The 16,317-nt window shown below is 47.7% G+C and overlaps 1 pseudogene; it reads left to right on the top strand.

Annotated features, from left to right (window-relative positions):
- The first annotated feature begins 2,580 nt into the window (after positions 1 to 2,580).
- Positions 2,581 to 16,069, top strand: LOC123739897 (ankyrin-2-like; annotated as a pseudogene).
- The last annotated feature ends 248 nt before the right edge of the window (positions 16,070 to 16,317 follow it).

Genomic DNA, 16,317 nt, shown 5'->3' with positions numbered 1-16,317 from the left:
CACCTGTATAGTCACCTGTGTAAACACACCTGTTGATCAGTAGATCTGCATCCCAGGATGTAGTAGCATTTGTGTGTTGGTCAGCAGGTGTAAATCTGTCAGAGAATGAGGAAGGACTCCTTCAGGCTGAGCTGGGGAGCAGCACCTGGACAGCGTGGTGCTGTCATCAGCCTCACTGCTCTGGAGTTGATGTGGTGCACACACACACACACACACACACACACACACAACACCACACCACACCCTTTCCCCCGTGCACACCCCACACACGTACGCACACACACACACACTGCGCGCATTACACATGCGCACACACACACGCTGCACTGCGCACACAGTACGCACACACGCATGCAATAACCGATGCACACACACACACAACATGCAAACCGCAACAGCGCACACACACACAAGGCGTGCATGTTTAGTAATATTCACTGTTTTACAAGATAGAGTTTGATTCACCTCCTAAATCAACAAGTTAATTTCCCCTTATACTTCTATTTCTCCTTCATTTTCTATTATGTTCCTCCTCTATCTGTGCTGTGTTTTGTCTTTTCTCTGTCTTTTTAACCCCGGTCGCTCCTCTGTGTCTCTGCTCCTGTGTCTCTCCTTTCTCTGTCTCTCTCTCTCTTTCTCTGTGTCTCTGTGTCTCTGTGCTCTCTCTCTCTTTCTCTGTGTCTCTGTGTCTCTCTCTCTCTTTCTGTCTCTCTCTCTCTTTCTCTGTGTCTCCTGTGTCTCTGTCTCTCCTCTTTCTCTGTGTCTCTTGTGTCTCTCTCTCTCTTTCTCTGTGTCTCTGTGTCTCTCTCTCTCTTTCTCTGTCTACGTGCTCTGTCTCTCTCTTTCTCTGTCTCTGTGTCTCTGTCTCTGTGTCTCTCTCTTTCTCTGTGTCTCTGTGTCTCCTCTCTCTTTCTCTGTCTCTCTCTCTCTCTCTGTGTCTCTGTGTCTCTCTCTCTCTTTCTCTGTGTGTCTCTGTCTGTCTCTCTCTCTCTGTCTCTTCTGCTCTCTGTCTCTCTCTTTCTCTTTCTCTGTTTGCCTCTCTCTCCCTCTCTCCCTTTTCCCTCTCACTCTCTCTTTCCCTCTCCTCTAAGTTTCTCTCTCTCAATATTTTCTCTCTCTGATGGTGTGTGTTTCCTTTAGCTTCCCAATCACTCCCCGTGCCTAGACCAACAACAGAGGTGAATTCTCTCTCTCTCTCTGTTTCATTTTTCTCTCTCTCTGTCTCCCTCTCTTTTTTCCTCCTCCTCCTGTTCTTCACTTCCACCTCTCCATGCTGCTCCCCTTCTTCTCCCAGGGTACATCCTAAACTATCTAATCTTTCAGTTATATGCATGTAATAAGACTATAGATGGCTAGTAATGCTATAGGGAAATCCAAGGTAAGTTGGATATACCGAGGTACTAACACATCATTACTTGAAGTTCATCCATCTTAAAGAAAGCAAATTCCTGGAGCGTATTACAATAGCTTCTGAATGCCTCTCGTCCACCTGTCTGTCAACTCAGAACTTACTTTGGAATGGAATATTTGGAATGGGAGTAGAGTGATTTTGGTAGTAATGGAATAGAAGTCAGTAGAATGGAAATAGAAGTGAAAAGAATAGAAGGATAGTGATTATAATGGGAATGGAAGTGAATAGAATGGAAGTAATAGAATGGATTGGAACTGAAGGTGGAATGAAGTGGATAGAATATAGCCATGGAAGTGAATGGAATGGAATAATGGGAAGTGGATAGAATAGAATGGAAGTGAATGAATGGAATGGATGTGGATAGAATGGAATGGATGTGATGCAGGTTTAATGAAGTGGAAATAGAATGGAATGGAAGTGGATAAAATCGAATTGAAGTGGATAGAATGAATGGAAGTGGATAGAATAGAATGGAAGTGAATGGAATGGAATGGATGTGGATAAAATGGAATGGAGAGTGGAGGTAGAATGGAATGGAAATGAATAGAATGGAATGGAAGTGGATAGAATGGAATGGGAAATGAATGGAATGGAATGGAAGTGGATAGAATGGAATGGAAATGAATAGAATGGAATTGGAAGTGGGTAGAATGGAATGGAAATGAATGAATGGAATGGCTGTGGGTAGAATGGAATGGAAGTGAATAGAATGGAACTGGGTCACACAGCAGTGTTCTCTCCTCACCTGTCACCACATCAATGTCATCTCAGAATGATGTCACACAACATTTGTTTCCGTCCCTGTTTCAGTTTGCCACCCAACACAGACACCAACACTGATGCTTTGTCTGCATGAATCCAGAGTAGGGATTAACACTTGCTAACCTGGGATCCCAGGACTGTCCCAGAACACTCTTCACATTTGGCCAAAACGAATAAAATAAATGACAAGTCCCTGGAAATGACAACATTTCCCCAATGCTAGCACTAATGCAATTCCACCTAATACCCAACATGCACCGCTGCATATTAGTAACAAATAAAACAGGCTATTATCGAACAGGTTGTCATGGAAGCCTTTAGCCCACGTATTTAACTTCACACACTGAGCAGCCATGAATTCAAACCACACGTATAATTGACACTGCAGGACTGCACACGCGACCCGAATGCAGGAAACAGGAAACCCCTACGAGTATGAACTGGGAAGTAACGTGTGCCTCTTTGAGCTGTCGCTGTAACTCTTCAGACAGGCCTGTGTCACAGTTCACTACATAGGCATCTCTGTCACAGACATGAAGTCTGTTGTCAAGAGGAGCGTTCTATCTCCTGTCCTCTGGAACCTAGGCTATAATCCTGTCCAGTCCCCTCCTGTCCTCTGAACCTAGGGCTATAATCCTGTCCAGTCCCCTCCTGTCCTCTGGAACCTAGGGCTATAATCCTGTCCAGTCCCCCCTCCTGTCCTCTGAACCTAGGCTATAATCCTGTCCAGTCCCCTCCTGTCCTCTGGAACCTAGGCTATAATCCTGTCCAGTCCCCTCCTGTCCCTCTGGAACCTAGGCTATAATCCTGTCCAGTCCCAATCCCACTGAACCCCGAAATCCTGACTCCTGCCTCGCATGAAAATTCCTAATTTTATTCTGTAATCCCATAGGTTGCATTGTTAAAGCACATCGCTTGCCTATGTCAAAAATACCACTATAACATTCACCCCTCTTCTCTGTGCTGTCTCGTATTTCTGCCTATATGAGAGCTTCTCTGTGCTGTCTCGTATTGCTGCCCATATAGAGAGCTTCTCTGTGCTGTCTCGTATTGCCGCCCATATGAAAGCTTCGCTAAAGAATGTGTGATCAACAAACGGTACGAGAGTAGATATGGATATTTTTTAAACAGAGTTGGTTCCTGTTAAGGTCCTCGATATTTAAACTATTTCCGAGTCTTCATCCCCACATTATTTATGAGCCGATCTACTAACTGTATAATCATTCACTCGATTTTGCCAAATATCGGAGATGTTCTGTCATTCGTTGAAGGAGGTTATGCAGCAACTTTGGTCGTTTGACTTTTGTTTGACTGCGGTTACCAAGTCGGTGCTTCCGAGCGCGCTGCGTCGAGATAACCTAGGAGTCTCTGCTGAAATGGTGCTGAATCAATTGAGGAACATGATAGTGCTCGGACTTTTATAAACGGTCTGTGTCTCACTTCACAACAATGTCACTAACCACGTTTCCATCCACAGTTTTAATGCGAGTAAAGTCACACCGTATAAAATGAAACTCACGACATCTGCGATGGAAAGTTTTGGTATTGTTGTAGAAATGCCGACAGATCATTTTTTTCCGTTCCACATGGTGAGATCTTTTTATGTCTGTAAAATTATGAAAGAAATGGTGGTGGAAACACACTTTCACAGGTCAACCATTTAACCCCCTTCTCCCCATTTACCCTCCTCCCTCTCCTCTCCCCTTCCTTACTCCTCCCCTTCCGTTCCCTTCCTTTCTCCTTACTCCCTCTCCATCTCCTCTCCCCTTCCCCTACTCCCTCTCCGTCTCCTCTCCTCTCCTCACCCCTTCCTTACACCCTCTCCCTCTCCCTACTCCATCTCCATCTCTCCCCTTCCTAATCCCTCTACATGTCTCTCTCCTCTTCCTATCTCTTTTCTCCCTCTCCATCTCCTCTCCTCTGCTCTCCCCTTCCCTACTCCCTCTTCCTCTCCTCTCCTCTCCTCTCCTCACCCCTTCCTTACACCCTCTCTCCTCTCCCTACTCCATCTCCATCTCTCCCCTTCCTTAATCCCTCTCCATGTCCTCTCCTCTTCCTTTCTCTTTTCTCCCTCTCCATCTCCTCTCCTCTCCTCACCCCCTTCCTTACTCCCTTTCCCCTCTCCCTCTCCCTCTCCATCTCCTCTCCTCACCCCTTCCCCTTACTCCCTCTATATCTCCTCTCCTCTCTCACCCCTTCCTTTCTCCCTTTCCCTCTCCCTCTATTCTCCTCTCCTCACCCCTTCCTTACTCCCTTTCCTCTACCTCTCACTCCATCTCCATCTCTCCCTTCCCTACTCCCTCTTCCTCTCCATCTCCTCTCCCCTTCCCTAATCCCTCTCCATCTCCCCTCCCCTCCCTCCCTTTCCCTCCCTCATTCTCCCTATCCCTCTCCTTACCCCTCTCCCTCCTCTCCTCCTCTCCCCTCAGCTTCCTGGTCAGTTTCATGGTGGACGCCAGGGGCGGGGCCATGCGTGGTTGCCGTCACCGGGCTGCGCATCATCGTGCCGCCCAGGAAGTGTTCCGCTCCGACGCGTTGGTGACGTGCCGCCTGGTGAAGAGGCACCGCCTGGCGTCCATGCCCCCATGGTGGAGGGAGAGGGGGCTGGCAGACGCATCATTGAGGTCGGCCCCCACCGGGCACAGTTCCTCGGGTAAGACGGAGAGGGGAGTGGGGAGTGTGGACGAGAGAGAGAGAGAGAGAGAGAGTGTGTCTGTGTGTACGTGTGCTCGTTCATGTGTGTGTGTAATGTGTGTACGCCCGCGTGTGTGTGTTGACGTTCTCTTCTCCCCCCGTGCTGCGTAATGGATCAGTAAGCTCCACCTCCCCACGGCCCCGCCCCTCTCAACGAGGGAGAGAGTCTGGTCAGCAGGATACTACAGCTGGGGCCTCCTGTCACCAAGTTCCTGGGGTAACTCACACACTACAGCTGGGGCCTCCTGGCACCAAGTTCCTGGGGTAACTCACACACTACAGCTGGGGCCTCCTGGCACCAAGTTCCTGGGGTAACTCACACACTACAGCTGGGGCCTCCTGGCACCAAGTTCCTGGGGTAACTCACACTACAGCTGGGGCCTCCTGGCACCATGTTCCTGGGGTAACTCACACACTACAGCTGGGGCCTCCTGGCACCAAGTTCCTGGGGTAACTCACACACTACAGCTGGGGCCTCCTGGCACCGAGTTCCTGGGGTAACTCACACTCTACAGCTGGGGCCTCCTGGCACCAAGTTCCTGGGGTAACTCACACTCTACAGCTGGGGCCTCCTGGCACCAAGTTCCTGGGGTAACTCACACACTACAGCTGGGGCCTCCTGGCACCGAGTTCCTGGGGTAACTCACACACTACAGCTGAGGCCTAATGGCACCAAGTTCCTGGGGTAGGAGAGACCACGGAGAGAGAGATGGGACATCATTTATACCCCGGTCTCATCATATATACTCCCCACCCAGCCAGACCCTATATACCCTGGTCTCACCATATCTACCCTTGTCTCACCATATATACCCTGGTCTCACCATATATACCCTGGTCTCACCATATATACCCTGGTCTCATCATATATACCCTGGTCTCGTCATATGTTCTCCCCAGCCCCTCTCCACATTTAGGTTACAGTGTTGTTGTTGTTGTTGAGAATTACAGTTTGAATCATTTCCAGTTCTATCCCATTACTCCATGATTTTTCCTCCCCATATTGTAATGTTGTGATTTTCCTGACCCTCCTCCTCCTCCACCTCCTCCTCATCATCATCAAAATATCATATCCTTCTGTTTGCTTGAATCTCCTCCAGGAATTTCTCCAGGATTTCTTTGTCCCTGATCTTGTGATTTTGTGTGTTCTTCCATGGAATGCGTCCTCCTGTCATCACAACCTTTACCCTCTAACCCCTGACCTCCTGACCCTCCAGGCCGGGTGATTGTGGAGATCCCTCACTTCGCGGCCCTCCGGGGACGGAGCGGGAGCTGGTGATTCTGAGGAGTGAGATGGGGAGAGCTGGAGGGAACATCACTGTGAACACACTGAGGAGGAACTCAACCAAATACTGAACGGCATGGACGAGTGAGGGGAGATGGGGGAGGGACGGGGGATGAGTGGGAAGGAGTGGGACGGGGAGAGCTGGATGGGGGAGGGAGAAGGGAAGGGGAGGGAGGACAGGGAGTGGATGGGGGGGGATGAGACAGGTGAGAAAGGGGGAGGGAGTGGGGAGGAGGAGCAAGTCGGAGGCATGAGGGACGCGACAGGATCAGACTGCCATGTTAGTACCAAGCTACCAATCGTTCTTCCTTATTCTTTCACCAAAGATTAGGAAACATTTAGGTCCGACTGCTCAATCTGATTGGTCCTTGTGTATCATCTGACCCTGTTTCTCCGGTCCTCCCATTGGTTCGTCCTCCAGAGCTGGACTCTCCTGAGGAGCTGGAGAAGAAGAGGATTTGCCGTATTGTTACCAGGGACTTCCCACAATACTTTGCGGTGGTGTCGCGCATCAAGCAGGACAGCCAACTGATTGGTCCTGAGGGAGGGGTGTTGAGCAGTACTCTGGTACCTCAGGTCCAGGCTGTGTTCCCAGTGGGAGCTCTCACTAAGAAGATCAGGGTTGGACTACAGGTAGGGGGTGGTCTGTGCGTGTGTAGCTTTTTTCAAGTTGGTCTTCAGCCCAACAAAAATGTATTTGGTAACGACAACTGAACACTTTCAAGTTTGTTGTTTCTACTTCCTAACTTTTGTCCACTTCCTCCTAGGCCCAGCCAATCAGCGTAGACCTGGTAAAGAGAATTCTGGGTAACAAGGCTACGTTTAGCCCCATCGTTACCTTGGAGCCCAGGAGGCGTGAAGTTCCACAAGCCAATCACCATGACGATCCCCATGTCCCCAAGAGCTCGACCGAATGACGGGACAGCCAACGTGTTTCGGAGGAGACACGCCCACTCTCGTCTGCTCTGCGAGTATCACTGGTATGTAGGAAATGACTGTTGATTGGTTGATTGGCTGTTTTGATTGATTGATTGATTTGCCCATTGATTGGTTGTTTGATTGGTTGATTGGCTGGTTGGTTGATTAACTAACTGACTGAATGATTGATTTTGAGTAGTCATGTTGACCTTCTCGATATTCATCAAAGCCTGGTTTCAGTCAACCCACATTAATATGTTGGAATATATTTACCAGAGAGTTCCATCCTGATGTGTTGTTCTAGGTGGAACCACTCCTGCCCAATGGGAGGACATCACTGGCTCCACCCCTCACCTTCATCAACCAATGTGTGTCCTTCACCACCAACGTCTCAGCAAGGTAATGGCTCCAGTGAAACTGGTGTGTTTTCATCTGTCTGTTGTTTTTGACATTCTGACATCCTCCTCCTGATTAGTCAACGATGGAATGATTGATTCTTCATTGGATATGATTGATTGATCTATTACATCCTTGATAGATTGATTGATTATCTAGCCTACTGTAGGCTCTGACTTATAGACTGACTGACAGATTGGTTGATCCATTGACCACCCCCTCCCCCTCCGGGGTGCGCTGTAGGTTCTGGCTGATAGACTGTCGTCAGACTCCAGGAAGCTGTGAGTTTCTCTACCCAGCTGTACAGAGAGATCATCTGTGCTCCCCTACATGGCCAAGTTCGTCATCTTCGCCAAGACGCTCTTTGGACCCCATCGAGGCCACGCCCGCTGCTTCTGCACGGACGGACGACAAGATGGACAAGACACTGGAACAGCAAGAGAACTCACAGAGGTGGCCCGGAGTAGAGACGTAGAGGTGAGAGGAGGGGAAGGAGGAGAGGAGAATGGGGGGGTAGAGAGGGAGTAGAGGTGAGAGGGGAGAGGGAGGAGGGGTGAGGGGTGAGAAACCCTGGAACAACAAGAGGAATTCACAAAGGTGATCCGGAGCAGAGATGTGGGAGGTAGAAGGGGGAGTATTGGTGTCTGACCCTAGCTCTTGTCTGTCTGTCTGTCTGTCTGTCTGTCTTGTCTGTCTCTTCTGTCTGTCTGTCTGTCTGTCTGTCTGTCTGTCTGTCTGTCTGTCTGTCCTGTCTGTCTGTCTGTCATATGTCTGTCTGTCTGTCTGTCTGTCCCTACTTTCACGGGTGCTGGAGGGAAGCTTATCTTTGCGACTGATTTGCACCCTAACTCTCTACTGTCTGTCTGCCCCTACTACAGGTATTGGAAGGAAGCCTATCTTTGCTGACTGTTTTGGGAACCTGGTTCCTCTGACCAAGAGTGGACAGCATCACGTCTTCAGCTTCTACGCATTCAAAGAGAACCGTCTGGCACTCTTCATCAAGGTAACACGCCATTACTGAACTTCTTCTACGCTGGGAAAGTGTGATGTAGTTGTTCACTTCGTTTTTAGTTCTGAATGGACTTCTTCTACGCTGGGAAAGTGTGACACTGGTATATAATTTTATATTTATTTTAATAAGTATAGAATACATCTGACACTGGTATATCATTTAGTATGTATTTTAATAAGTTTAGAATACATCAGACACTGGTATGTCATGTGATATGTATTTCTTTAACGAGTTTCGATTATACAGTATAATCAAGTTCGATACCAGAATGTTTTTCACTTTCCTTGCTAATATTCCCACGCTCACCTGATTCCATGAGTTTCAGCAGTGATTGGTTGATTGGTTGATTGGTTGATTGTATTGACAGATTCGTGACTGCGCCCAGGAGCCGTGTGGCAGACTGTCCTTCACGAGCCCCGCACCTACCGTAGTCTTACCCACAAGGCAATCTGCAACCTGAACATCACGCTGCCCACCTACTGCAAGGTAAGACACCTGAACACACCTGGACTGAACACAGATGTGTAATGAAATTAAATAATGCTGAACACACCTGGACTGGACACAATGTCTATTAACATTAAATAATGATAATGCTGAACATATCGTGGACTGGAATGTGAATAACGCTGTCTCCCAAAACAGATCTAGCTCAATGTGAATAATGCTGTCCCAAAACAGATCTGGCTCAATGTGAATAACGCTGCCCCTAAAACAGATCTGTCTCACTGTGAATAACGCTGTCCCAAAACAGATCTTGGCTCAATGTGAATAACGCTGTCCCAAAACAGATCTGGCTCAGTGTGAATAATGCTGTCCTAAAGCAGATCTGTGGCTCTCAATGTGAATAATGCTGTCCCAAAACAGATCTGTCTCAAATGTGAATAATGCTGTCCTAAAAACAGATCTTTGCTCCAATGTGAATAATGCTGTCCTAAAACAGATCTGGCTCAGTGTGAATAATGCTGTCCCAAAGCAGATCTGGCTCAATGTGAATAATGCTGTCCCAAAGCAGATATGGCTCAATGTGAATAATGCTGTCCCAAAACAGATCTGGCTCAGTGTGAATAATGCTGTCCCAAAACAGATATGGCTCAGTGTGAATAACGCTGTCCCAAAACAGACATCTGGACTCAATGTGAATAATGTTGTCCTAAAACAGATCTGACTCAAAGTGAATAACTTTAATGCTGTCCCAAAACAGATCTGTAGCTCAGTGTGAATAATGCTGTCCCAAAACAGATCTGGCTCAATGCCTTCTTTATTTCTGTCCTCAAATTGTCCTATTCAGGAGTCTGATTGTCAGACCTAGACGCAGATGACGAGGGTAACCAACTACACCTTTTCAGAACATTCTTCTTGTTCAAATTTGATAAAATGTTAAAACACTTTTACCTGATTTTGTTTATTGGCTGAATGTATTCACATGTTTTTTTGAACCTCACTTTCTTTACAGAGTGACAAGAGTGACAAGAAATGTAAGCTGAGCTGTTTTTGAAATGATTACTTTTGTTGGTGGTGACAAATACAGCCTCCTGCATTATCTAACCTTCATAACTACCTGCTAGCCCAGGGAAGAACATATTAAATTACATTGCTCGTTTTTAAACTTCGCAGGCCAATGATTTAGATTGCTTAACATACAATAATAGCTTTGACTAGCCGTGTTGTGTGTATATAATATTACCTAACACCTTTGTCCAGTTACCTGTGGGATCCTGACCACTATACTATAGTAATATAATATTACTAACTACCTTTGTCCAGTTACCTGTGGGTTCCTGACCACTATACTATAGTAATATAATACTACTAACACCTTGTCCAGTTACCTGTGGGTTCCTGACCACTATACTATAGTAATATAATATTACTAACACCTTGTCCAGTTACCTGTGGGATCCTGGCCGCTATCTATGGCTGGTATCGTTGGCATCCCTTCCTCTCCAATACCCATTATGTTTCTCCCTCCTTCAATCCCCTCCTTCATCCATTCCAACCATCATCATCATCATCAACGCTATAGGAAGTCAAAGATGAATGCTTTAGTACTTTATGAATGCTTGAGAACTTGCTATTATGTACTTGAGAATACTGTATGAATGCTTGAGATTACATATATATGCCATGGCACTTCCAATGTGAATATATAACCTCCAGTTATTTAAATGTATTTGGATGACTGAAACTTACACTGTACGATGACAATATGTTAACGGACGTCAATTCATTCCAGATTTTTGCTTGCCTGGAATGAATTCAAAGAAGGAATTCATATAATGTGAATTTTCTGTTTATTTTTGTCCGATCACTCCTTTATTTTACTTTCATGGTTGCTGAAACACTTTCTTTGCTCTGCATGAAAATAACAGCTCACACATACACTATACATTTGTTAGTCTGTGTATGTGCATATCCGAATCTGTATGTGTAAGTGTTCGTGTGTGTGTGTGATTCTGCCTGCATGTATGTGTGTATGTTCTCTGTAACTCTTTTCTGGATTCATCAATTCATTAGCCTGTTATATCATTGGTATCTTTCTGTTACTCAATTCATTAGCCTGTTATATCACTGGTATATTTTCTGTTATCAATTCATTAGCTACACTGTTTATATCACTGGTATCTTTTCTTAAGTTATCGAATTCATTAGCCTGTTATTTCACTGGTATCTTTTTCTGTTATCAATTCATTAGCCTGTTATATCACTGGTATCTTTTTTCTGTTAATAATTCATTAGCCTGTTATATCACTGGTATCTTTTCTTTATACAATTCACATTAGCCTGTTATATCACTGGTATCTTTTCTGGTTATCAATTCATTAGCCTGTTATATCACCGGGTATCTTTTCTGTTATCAATTCATTAGCCTGTTATATCACTGGTATATTTTCTGTTATCAATTCATTAGCCTGTTATATCACTGGTATATTTTCTCGTTATCAATTCATTAGCCTGTTATATCACTGGTATCTTTTCTTAGATCACTGAACTTCCTCTAATGAAGCATTTTTCTGGATGCTTCCAAAACACACCTAATAGTTGACAAACCAAAAACGGCAAGATAAGATATTTATTTACAACATTAACTGAGGTTTTCTACATATATTTATATATAGTTTTACTGATAAGATATGTATTTACAACTTAACTGAGGTTTTATGTATTTATATATAGTTTTATTGATAAGATTTGATTTACAACATTAACTATGGTTTATGTATTTATATATATATATATTAAGATTAACTGAGGTTTATGTATTTATATATATATTAAGATTAACTGAGGTTTTATGTATTTATATATAGTTTCTCCCCCATATGTTTTCGATTTACTTAAGAATTCCTGACAGTTAGCTATCAGTAGTTTACATGGCAGCGAGAAACCTTCTTGCTCTTTTCTCTCTGTTTGCTTTTTGTCAGTGGACCCTTCATGTTTGAGAACAATCTTGAGATCTTTGTTTGCGTGAAACCAATCAGTTTTTTCTTCCTCCATTGGTTCCACAGGGTTGGGGTCAATTCCATTTCAATTCAAACAGTCAATTCAGAAAGTTAAGCACGAATTGAAATTCCACATTTTCAGTGTACTTCCTGGATTTGACTAGAATATAAATGGAATTAACTTCAACCCTAGTCATTCTGTGTTGCTCGCTTTCATTTTTATTTCTACTTCTTTCTGTTTGTAAGGTTTAGACTACTTCCCTGTTGTGTTTAGACTACTTCCTGTTGTGTTTAGACTACTTCTTTTTGTTGAACTTCCTGTGTCATGTCTATGAATGTGCAGTCAAACACACCAATATGTATCGACAGGTTTATTTCTTGCCCATATCTTTCCTCCGTCCTGTTCTATTTCTCTTCTGTTTTGCTTCGCTTCTGCTGTTGCTGCCCTCCTCCCCTCCCTCCCTACCCACCCCTCCTCTGAGAACTCACCACTCCTCTTCCGTCGAATCTGGCTGCTTTCCCTTTTTGCCTGTTTTTGAACAGAAGATATCCTGTGATATGTTCTACCCTGACCACGGTTTTCCGATGTCTTCTCTTCCCCTTCACTCCATCCACCCCCTATGTTCTTTTTACACCTTTGGTTTGGTTTCCTCCTTTTTCTCAAAATGAAGACGACGACGGGATTCGACAGAGACTTACACGCTGCCTGGAAACCAATCAGGTGCTAGACCCAGCCATGCTGGCCAGCCCTGACCTCCTCTCCAGAGGTCTCCGCTGAAACACGACCCTCATCAAGATGTCTCGCCATCTTGACGACAAGCGTAAACTGAACACCCAAGCTCTTCGGATAGAGGAAGAGGGGGAGGAGGAAGTGAGGAGGAAGGACAGGGATGAGGAGGAACCCGGGAGCCGTTTGAGATCATGGAACAGGTGAAAGAGGATCTGGAGAAGTGTCGGAGATATTTTACGAGGGGGAGATGATACTGGATTCACAAACAACAAAGAGAAGGTACTGCAAAGATGTCCAAAATGGAGGACGAGGAGTGCGTTCTTCTCTCTCCAGAACTAAAGCAAAGCCATGACTCCCTCTGATGTTCAGGAGCCGGTACTACAAGAAGTTAGCATTCAGAGGAGAGACTTCTCTACAATAACCAAAGAGGTTAGGAGGATTAATGTCGAGGTACGGTATCTCCCCTCAGTGGAGGCAAGAACCGCACCTAGAAGAGACATCTAGCGTAACCAGTTGCCCACTGCAGGACAGCATAGTCCAGGAGAGATTAGATGAAGGGTCGTTCCCAAGCGGAAGGCAAACGCATGCATCCTCCTGGAGATCAAAAAGCCAATCAGGAAGAAGTTGGAGGGACAGGGAACGTTCTGGATGCATCAGTTCCGAGGTGAGCTGGAAAGAGATGAGCTCCTGAGGAGTCCCTTGATGGAGATGTTGTTCTGGGGGGGAGCCGAGGCCGGGAGTGGTTTCCGGGTCTGAGCCTGTAGTGGTTCCCAGGTCTATGCCTGGAGTGGTGTCTGGGTCTGAGCCTGGAGTGTGGTGTCTGGGTCTGGACCTGGAGTGGTGTCGGGTCTGGACCTGGAGTGGTGTCTGGGTCTGAGCCTGGAGTGGTGTCTGGGGTCTGGAGCCTGCTTAGTGGTGTCTGGGTCTGGACCTGGAGTGGAGCCCGGGACTGAGTTAAAACCGTCTGCAACCCTGGATTGGGATGTCGTACTGGGGTGTCTGGGCTCGGGTCTGGGTCTGAGACTTGGTCTGGGCCTTCTGGACCAACCCCAGCCATGGAGCCCCCAGTGTCGCCCCTGGTCGTGGAAACCCCAATCGGTTCCATAAAGGACAGAGTGAGAGCTCTGCAAAAGAAGGTTGAGGAAGAGGGGGAGGATGGCTGAAGCGAAAGCCTGCGCAGGCGCCAGTCCCTCAGAATACACACTTTCATCACCATCACTAAGGAGACGGGGTGAGCCCCAGATGCCAGATCTTCCCAAGCTTCCCAGATCTCCGAAATCCCCCGGTCTCAGACGGAGAGGCTGGAGGAGACAATGTCTGTCCGGGAGCTGATGAAGGCATTCCAGACTGGCCAAGGATCCTTCCAAGAACAAAACGGGGCTCTTCGAGCACAAAGCCATGACGTCATCAACAACCACTCCACATCGGGCTCCGAGGCAGTTCCAAATGACCTACAGAGTTGGAACCCAATCCCACAGAGCATCCACCATCAGAAACTCCAACTTCCACAATCCTCTGCCTCGCAGAGTGATGTCCCTGGCCCTCGACTCACAAGGGGCGGATGATGAACCAACCTGATCTTAGTAAGAGACCACTCTGAAGACTCTGAAATAACTCATGTTATGGTTCAGTTGCAGGAGTCAGTGACTAACATCAATAGAATACAACCAGAGGACAGAGGGATCCCCTAGACAGGGCTCATCCTACCAGAGGATCGGAGGATCATCCTAGACAGGGCTCTACCAGAGGACAGATGAGATCCTCCTAGACAGGGCTCTACCAGAGGACGGAGGGATCATCCTAGACAGGGCTCTACTCAAAGGACGGAGAGTATCCTCCTAGACAGGGCTCTACCAGAGGATGGAGGGATTCTCCTAGACAGGGCTCTACCAGAGGACAGAGGAATCCCCCTATACAGGGCTCTACCAGAGGAAGGAGGGATCATCTTAGAGCAGGGGCTCTACCAAAGGATGGCGGTATCCTCCTAGAAAGGGCTCAACCAGAGGATGGAGGTCTCCTAAACAGCGCTCTCCACCAGAAGATGGGTGATCCGTCTAGACAGGGCTCTACCAGAGGATTCGGAGGATTCTCTTAGACAAGGCTGCCACCAGAGAACGGAGGGATCCCTCTCGATAGGACTCTACCAGAGGATGGAGGGGATTCTCCTAGACAGGGCTCTACCAGAGGACAGAGGGATCTCATAGACAGGGCTCTCACCGGAGGACAGAGGAATCCTCCTAGACAGGGGCTCTACCAGAGGACGGAGTACTCCTCCTAGACAGGGCTCAACTAGAGGAAGGAGGGATCATCCTACGACAGGGCTCTACCAGAGGACGGAGGGGATCATCCCCTGGGGACAGGGCTCAACCAGAGGACGGAGGGGTCCTCCTCAGACAGGGCTCAACCAGAGGACGGAGGGGTCCTCCTAGACAGGGCTCAACCAGAGGACGGAGGATCCTCCTAGACAGGGCTCTCCACCAGAAGATGGAGGGATCCTCTAGACAGGGGCTCTACCGGAGGACAGAGAATCCTCTCCTAGACAGGGCTCTACCAGAGGACGGAGGGATACCATCCTAACAAGAGGGTCCCACGGAGGTATCACTCCTAGACGAGGAGTCTCGCCAGGCGGGATTCACTCCTAGACAGAGGCTCAACCGGGGAAGGAATCTCTCTAGACAGGGCTCTGCCAGAAATGAGGTTCCTCCTGGACAGGACTCTGCACCCGGAGGGGACAGAGTAATCCCCCTGGACAGAGGGCTCTACCAAACGGAGGGATCTATGACAGGCTCATACCAAGGGAGGAGGATATCTCCTCCACCAATAATCTTTCGGAGCTCTACCAGAGACGAGGGTCACCTCCTAAGAGGCTCTACCGGGGGACGGGATCTCCACTCTCCAGAGGACAGGAGAGTATCCCTCCAGGACAGGAGCTCAATCAGAGGAAGGAGGGATCATCCTAGACGAGGGAGGAGCTCTACCAGAGAGGACGGAGAGGATCATCCTGAGCAGGGCTCAACCAGAGGACGGAGGGATCCTCCCTAGGCAGAGGCTCAACCAGAGGACGGTCCCTCTAGACAGAGTCGGAGGAGAGAGGAATCACCTCCTAAAGCAGGGGGGCTCTACCAGAGGGCGGAGGATCATCCCTGGAGCAGGGCCTCTACAAAGGACAAGTATCACTCCTGGAGCAGGGCTCCACCAGAGGAGTGGAGGAGTTCTCCTAGGCAAGGGGCTCTGCCAGGGGACAGAGGAGTCCTCTGGCAGTGCTCTACCAGAAGATGGAGGGTTTCTCCTAGCAGGGCTCTCAGGGGACGAGTGTCTACGTCATCCTCCTGGCACTCACTACCAGAAGAAGGATCCTCCCTGGCTCGGAGGACGGAGGAATGCCTACCTCCTAGACAGGAGCTCAACCAGAGGATAGGTTTCTCCTAGACAGGGGCTCTACCAGAGACGAGGGGATCACCCCTGCAGCAAGTCACAGGGGAGTCTCCTAACAGGGCTCTACCCGGTGAAGAATCCTCCTCTAACAGGGCTCTACCGAGGGGACGGAGGAATCATCCTAGGACAGGCCATCTACCAGAGGACGGAGGGATCCTCCTAGACAGGTCTCTACCAGAGATGGGAGGGGATCCTCCTAGAGCAGGAGGGCTCAACCAGAGGGCGAGGGAT

Source organism: Salmo salar, unplaced genomic scaffold (assembly GCF_905237065.1).
Source record: "Salmo salar unplaced genomic scaffold, Ssal_v3.1, whole genome shotgun sequence".
In the NCBI taxonomy this organism is placed as follows: Eukaryota; Metazoa; Chordata; class Actinopteri; order Salmoniformes; family Salmonidae; genus Salmo; species Salmo salar.
Note: the sequence above shows the minus strand (reverse complement) of the source record. Positions and strands in the feature narration are given on the sequence as shown.